This window comes from Schistocerca americana, chromosome 2 (genome assembly GCF_021461395.2).
Source record: "Schistocerca americana isolate TAMUIC-IGC-003095 chromosome 2, iqSchAmer2.1, whole genome shotgun sequence".
In the NCBI taxonomy this organism is placed as follows: Eukaryota; Metazoa; Arthropoda; class Insecta; order Orthoptera; family Acrididae; genus Schistocerca; species Schistocerca americana.
Genome location: NC_060120.1, coordinates 127,112,321 through 127,119,873, shown reverse-complemented (window position 1 = coordinate 127,119,873; position 7,553 = coordinate 127,112,321). Strand labels below are relative to the sequence as shown.

Sequence of the window (7,553 nt, the reverse complement as noted above, 5' to 3'; positions counted from 1 at the left end):
GGTTGACTAAATGGTTCAAATGGCTCTGACCACTATGGGACTTAATATTTGAGCTCATCAGTCCCCTAGAACTTAGAACTACTTAAACCTAACTAACCTAAGGACATCACACACATCCATGCCGGAGGCAGGATTCGAACCTGCGACCGTAGCAGTCGCGCGGTTCCGGACTGAGCGCCTAGAACCTCTCGGCCACCGTGGCTGGCGTTGGTTGACTGATCAGCTATTTTGAACTAGTAAGTCTTAGAAATTCTGAAGGAAATATTTGTTTCTCGGTAGAGTCTGGCCACTGAGTAAGCAGTCAGGTGCCGTATTTTAGATTTATTCAAGAAAGTCATATGTCATGCCTTTGTTGGCGAGTTGACAACAAAGCCGCCCAAACTGTCACAGTAAGTACAGAATTAAATTTTGATCCAACTCACCATGTAAACAATACTCACGGCGATACATTCAAGCACGTTCCGTCTTCTTGGTACAGAGCTAGCACTCAACATAACGCTTTGAAATAATCATGTAAGCTCCTGTGCACTATCTGAAGATAGCCTGAAAAGGTTCGAAAACCGGTTTATGGACTAAATAACTACTTCAAAAAAAGTGACTGCTTGCAGGTTATATTGACTTCATAAAAATCTCACATTTTTACTGGCAAAAGACGACTAAATCGTTTGTTAAACTATATGCGTACAAAGGATAGGACGTACGTTACAGGACTGCGCTAGTTCTCGAGTAGTCCTGTTATGTGTTAAACTGCAACACTCGTTTTCATTACGAAGAAACTGACATTGCGCACTAGCTTTCGCCTCGTGGTTCATTGACAATTACACGATTACTTGCGGACATTACTTCTAGAGTTGAAATTTGATCGATGATGGGCTATTTCAGTCTACTGATATTATTGCTTAACGATAAGTAACGTACATCGCGATATAAGTCTAATTTAGATTAATAATGTTGATTTTCACGTGTTTACGAGTGATATGACGGAATGATAAAATATTTGATTTATGTTCTAGAGTGAGGGGATTCAAAGCCACACTTGATATCCTCCTTTGATGGCTCCTGGAGCAGGAACAGGAAAGAGTTCCCTAACTACTAACGTTGCCCATAAGTTGCTGTTCAATGTATGGATGAGAATATTCTCTGTGTTGGCAGTACGTACTAAACATGTAAGGTCTAGTGTTGCCGTTTAACAATATTCACCATTCAGATGTTGACAGAGCTTCATGAACCAGCCACACGGCATTAGTGTGGACTGTTTATGTTTGGAATTCGTCTTTGTGCATTTCATATCTCGTATTCAATTTTTGAAGTAGTAGTTTAACACAAAATAATGTAACAGGCCTATGCAGGAATAGTGATTTCATACATACCGCTTCAGGATTATCTATGACACTGTTTAATTTATGAATTTGAAAATATAGTACAGCTTGGTGAGTTACACAGCAGTTTGGAAAAACAGGTCTACGTCTGAAAGTACGTCACACATATACAATGAATATAACAGGTCTTGTAAATGCATCCCATTTTCACCAAATTATTGTAGGTTATCACGATAATATATTCTTACTGAGCAGATATAATGGATTCAGAGGTTTCGATAACAGTTTTAGTAACTGTCTTTGGTTGTATTACAGAACTAAACTTCAAGTATCCGAATAACCTGCTCTCACCAGTACTCTCAAAGTTACTCCAAATCTCTCGTCGACAGAGACTGGAATGGTTTCCGAGGTAGAACACATTTAGTATATTCGGTGTTTATAATTAAACTGACGGTGTCCCGAGAGCTGCAGTGTGGGCTGTATGCATCGCAGGCCGCTGAACCAGGTATGTTGATTAATCAGTGCGCTCGTGGGAACGCTGCAAAAAATAATATCTCCATTTTCTGCCACCAGACGGAGATCGTCAGTATATTGTTTCTTACGTGACAAAGCATGTTGATTTCTTTTGTGAAGTGACGGTTGGTGTAAAGGATACAAAATGTTGAAGTTTCCTGTATAAAAAAGCATTTGCTATCGACGAGAAAGACCGTGCACTGCTGTAAAGTGCGCTGCATTGTGGGAATATCGCCGATAGGAACAACTGTGAGAGGCCTCATATCAATAAACGGACTAAAGATTGTTAGAAATTTGAAGAAAAAGGAGAATTAGGTGGTGCCGACGGTGTAGCACATGCCCCAAGTTCTGCAGTAAGTACTCGAGCCGTGTCACGGAAATTGTTTCTACCCTCTGTCAACAGTTCAAAAGATTTTGAGGTGCATTTTACTCTGGTATCTCTACAAGATTGAGAAAGTCACCAAATGAAGTCCCAAGACAGGTTACAACGCCGTGACTCTGCCCTTCGTTTTCTATCACACGTGAAAATGAATGACATGTGGTCGGTGAATATTCTTTGCACAGACGAGGCACATTTTACTCTGCACGCTGCCGTGAATGCACGGAATGTCGCATATGGGTTCTAATCCGCCAGATGTTGTGCAGGAGCATCCATGCAGTCAGTTCATGTGAGTGTGTGATGTGGTTGTACAAACTACTTTATTGTCGGTCTGTTTTTCGTCGAGGAGATGACACCTTGCGGGCCTGTTAGGTGTACAGTGACATCCGCACGTTTTAAGGCCCTATGCAACACGTGATTCCAGCTTCTCAAGATCGCAACTATATCCACACCATTACTTACGTGCAATACGGGGCGACACGACATGTCTCTTGCCAGGTGAAAGATTAACTTCGAGAAATCTTCGGTAATGGCCGCACCAGTTCTAGGCAGTTTCATGACGTATGGCCTTCCAAATCCACCGACCTAAATACATGTTACTTCTGGTGTGGGAATATCTGAAAGAACGTGCCTATCAGAGATGTAACCGGAATCTTCCTGATCTGAAGGATAGCATACGATGATATATTGCTCCGATTACACCGATATGCTGCAAGCAACTGTCGATCAAGCCATGCTAAGGCCCGCCCAGTTGGCCGTGCGGTCTAACGCACGGCTTTCCGGGCGGGAAGGAGTGCCTGGTCCCCGGCACGAATCCGCCCGGCGGACTTGGGTCGAGGTCTGGTGAACCGGCCAGTCTGTGGATGGTTTTTAGGCGGTTTTCCATCTGCTTCGGCGAATGCGGGCAGGTTCCCCTTATTCCGCCTCAGTTACACTATGTCGGCGATTGCTGCGCAAACAAGTTCTCCACGTACGCGTGCACCACCATTACTCTACCATGCAAACATAGGGGTTTCGCTCGACTGGTGTGAGACGTTCCCTGGGGGGTCCACCGGGGGCCGAACCGCACAGTAACCCTGGGTTCGGTGTGGGGCGGCGGAGGGGTGAAGTGGACTGCGGTAGTCGTCGTGGGGTTGTGGACCACTGCGGCTGCAGCGGGGACGGAGCCTCTCCGTCGTTTCTAGGTCCTCGGTTAGCATACCATACATACTATACCAAGCCATGCTACAGCTGCAGCATGTAGCCGAGTCGGGAGACGATACTGAACACATGCTGTAACTCTTGGCCATAATGTAATAAACGTGCATGAGCCACCGTTATCATGTGTTTGACGGTCCGTCCCATTTTCCTCTACCCGCACCACATTCTCACTACTGATAGTAGCATATTTTAAACTAGTGGCAGAAAATGGAAGGATTTTTCTTCAGCGTACTCCGCGAGCGCACCGATTAATGAGCACACCTACGATGTTTCAGGATACTGTGGTGTATAGAGACCGCACTTCAGCACCTGGAACGCTGTCAGTTTAATTACAACCTCTGACTTCATTGTTATTTACTTTCTGTATCATTCAATACGTTCTCATTGTTTACAGCGTACCACAGAAGTGTAAGGGAAGTCGAGACGAAGGGTTTGGTATAGGACACTTGTGGTCTGTCAAGTCGGGAAACTACTTCAAACTTCTCCTTAAAAATCTTCTAAGCTAAAATGCGTACGCGTCGCGCAGAATTTTCATTATTTTATTGCTCTCTTCGCGGAGACTGTTAATCCCAGGACTTTTTTGGAGAAAATTTAATGTATTTAATTTTCTGCCGAAACACGTTTGCGCCAAGGGCACGATTTTCAATTATTCAAGAAAAAATTACAAAAGTGAAAATAAATGTTTTCAAATTCGGCAAGCAGTCGTAATTTTTTTAATTTTCGTGTTAAAAAAGTTCTCTGTAGTTTTCTGAACAAGAACAAGTTTACTTCAAGGAAACTGTACCGAAGAAATCCCCCAAAATTTAAGTGTGTCAGCAGATATGACGACACTTCCATGTTACACAGACAGCCCTGTTGCAAACAGAATTTTGTTTTCGCTTGTTCGTCTTTTATGACATTTTAATTTCTAATGTCTTAGTGACACAATATTATTAAAAAAGTAATTACGTGGTAGAACTGAAAACCCAAATGCAAGTTTTAACAGATATCAAAAACTGTTCTGATAGGACTAAATACTTTGAAAATAGGTGTGCTTCAAGCCCTGCTATATTTCGGTGATTGTGTAGTGTCAAGGTTTAAGGTTATGGAATTGATGGGAGTGCCTGGTGGACTAAATATGCTAAGAACATTAATTGCTATTAACCGCAGGAGACATTTCGTAACAGAGAAATCGGTGTTGGAAGTCACCAAAGAAATAAGAATAAGAAGGAGTCGCAAAAAGAAAAGGAATGGAGAACAATATCAGAAACCAGATGAATATGGACCTGGGATGCATTAGTGCTATGCGAGACAGGTAGAGAAACAAGTTTTTACTTTAACTTGAATTTCTTGGAAGTTCACTATTTAGGTATTCTGATACACATTGACTGAAAACTATTAAATTTTGTGTACTGGCTTAAAACATACTTAACTAAACAGTAGACTATTCTTACGACTTAAATATGAAATTTAAAGACTTTTTAAGGTTTCTTTCCTATGACCTAATTACTGAAATTTTTGCTAGTCATTATTAAAAATATTTTTAACAATAATTTATGACAGAAACATCTTTTTAGGAGCCTGCTTTAAAGATAATAGCGTAAAGAAGGTCCATAACACAATAAAACTTTTATTTGGTTTTTATTTCGAGAATGTGTACCTGTGGTGTACATAATTAATAAACATGCTTTATTTCACTTGCAACACAAAATGCAATTCAGAAAAAAAATGTGAGACCAAACGCTGTGGTTCATACATCAGAACGTTCCCAGAAGATCTGCTAAAAGACGGTTAGCAGTACGTGGGCTTACAACTCTTATTTTTTGAACTACACTATTTAGAAAACTGACAGATTTTTCAAGATTCCCCCTTGGTTCACGAACCAGTTCCCTTAACTTATCGACATGAGTGTAGGTCTGTTGCTAAATTATAGGCCCCCACTCAGTGTTTCTTCAGGTCATTTCGGGATGATAGTCTTAAAAAGTGAATAGCCCTCCCATAAACAGCTCCGAGAATTATCGGCCATTGCCTTTTCCTTCACTTTGTCTCGGTGGAATAATAACCGACTTATAAACCTTTTGAAACGATAACGGAGGAGATAACGACAAGCGTCCTCAGTAAAAGTTGAAGTGTTATTGAGTACGGCCGTAAATAAAGACACTGAAACTCTTAATTGGATGAGAGATTAAATTGGAAGAAACACATTGATGATCTGCTGAAACGTTTGAGTTCGGCTACTTATGCAATAAAGGTCATTGCAAATTTTGGTGATAAACATCTTAGTAAATTAGCTTACTACGCCTATTTTCACTCATTGCTTTCATATGGCATCGTATTTTGGGGTAATTCATCACTGAGGAATAAAGTATTTATTGCACAAAAGCGTGTAATCAGAATAATAGCTGGAGTCCACCCAAGATCATCCTGCAGACATTTATTTAAGGATCTAGGGATATTCACAGTAACTTCGCAATATATATACTCTCATATGAAATTTGTTTTTAACAACCAAACCCAATTCAAAAGTAATAGCAGCGTCCATAACTACAATACTAGGAGAAAGGATGATCTTCACTACTCAAGATTAAATCTAACTTTGACACAGAAATGGCTGATTTATACTGCCACTAAAGTCTTTGGTTACTTACCAAGTAGTATCAAAAGTCTGGCAGATAACCAACAAGTATTTAAGAAGAAATTAAAAGAATTTCTGAATGACAACTCCTTCTACTCTATAGAGGAATTTTTAGATATAAATTAAGAAAAACAGAAAAAACCAAACAAAAAATTAAAAAAAAATTAAAAAAAAAAACAAAAAGTAAAAATGTTGTTATATTAACTTACTTATGTTGTTAAATTAACTTAATTATGTCATGTACTGAAAAATTTGACTCGTTCCACATCATTACGAAATATCGTATTCATGATCCATGGAACTAGTATTAATCTAATCTAATCTGAGAAGAATGAGAAGAAGGAGTAAAGCAATAATACGCTGTTTACTGTTTTTTTTTCGAGCAATATATATATATATATATTCACTATGAGCTCATGAGCTCACTTATCAGTATGACGTTGCTGCCACCCCCCCCCCCCCCCCCCCTCCCCCTGGCCTGTGTACACGCGCTGATTCGGCTGGGAAGGGTGTTACATAGTCGTTGTTCCATTTGCTGAGGTAAGCTGGCCCATTACTGTTACATCTGGCCCTCGATATCCCACATACCGATACTGGAACGGAGCTGACGTCCGAGCTGGTCCCACAAATGTTCTATCGGGATCTTGCTAGTCACAGGAATGCCTCGATATCACGCAGATAGTTCATATAGACACGTGGCATGCGTGGGGGCGTATTGTCCTATTGGAAAATGGCGCCATGATACAGTCGCGTGAGAGGTAACAAACGAGAACGCAGGATGTTCGTGGTGTACCACTGTGCTGTCAGAGTTCCTTCAGTCACTGTTAGTAGTGACCTGAAGTCAGTCCCGATGGCCCCCACACCACGACGTCACAACGCTGTTTCTCTACAAAACAATGGAAGAATGGAACCTCTGCCACGTTACCGCTTTACTTTCCTATGATGATTATTTGGGGGTGACATAGAATTGAAATTCATCGCTGAACACAGTGTGGCAACGGCCTTGCCGCAGTGGATACACCGGCTCCCGTCAGATCACCGAAGTTAAGCGCTGTCGGGCGTGGCCGGTACTTGCATGGGTGACCATACTGGCCGCCATGCGCTGTTGCCATTTTTTCGGGGTGCACTCAGCCTCATGATGCCAATTGAGGAGCTACTCGACCGAATAGTAGCGGCTCCGGTCAAAGAAAACCATCTTACGATCGGGAGAGCGGTGTGCTGACCACGCGCCCCTCCTATCCGCAACCTCAGCTAAGGATGACACGGCGGTCGGATGGTCAGCAGACCATGCTTCCCGGTCACTCCACCACTCTAAGCGTAAGCGTTTGTGCTGTGGTGTTGACGGCAGACTGCACGTGGGACGGTAATTCCCTACTCCCGCTGCTGCTAGTTTCCGACCAATGGTGTGGGATTACGCAGAATGTTCTAGGGATTCCGTCACTTGCTCTATGGTGCCAGGCGCAGATGTGCACGTGTTACAATGTGCTTTGTGCACAATAGGGCAATCCTCCACACATGGATCCTTGAC

At 42.0% G+C, this 7,553-nt stretch overlaps 1 pseudogene; it reads left to right on the top strand.

Moving 5' to 3' along the window:
* Positions 1-7,018: 7,018 nt before the first annotated feature.
* LOC124596919 lies at positions 7,019-7,136 on the top strand (annotated as a pseudogene).
* Positions 7,137-7,553: the final 417 nt, after the last annotated feature.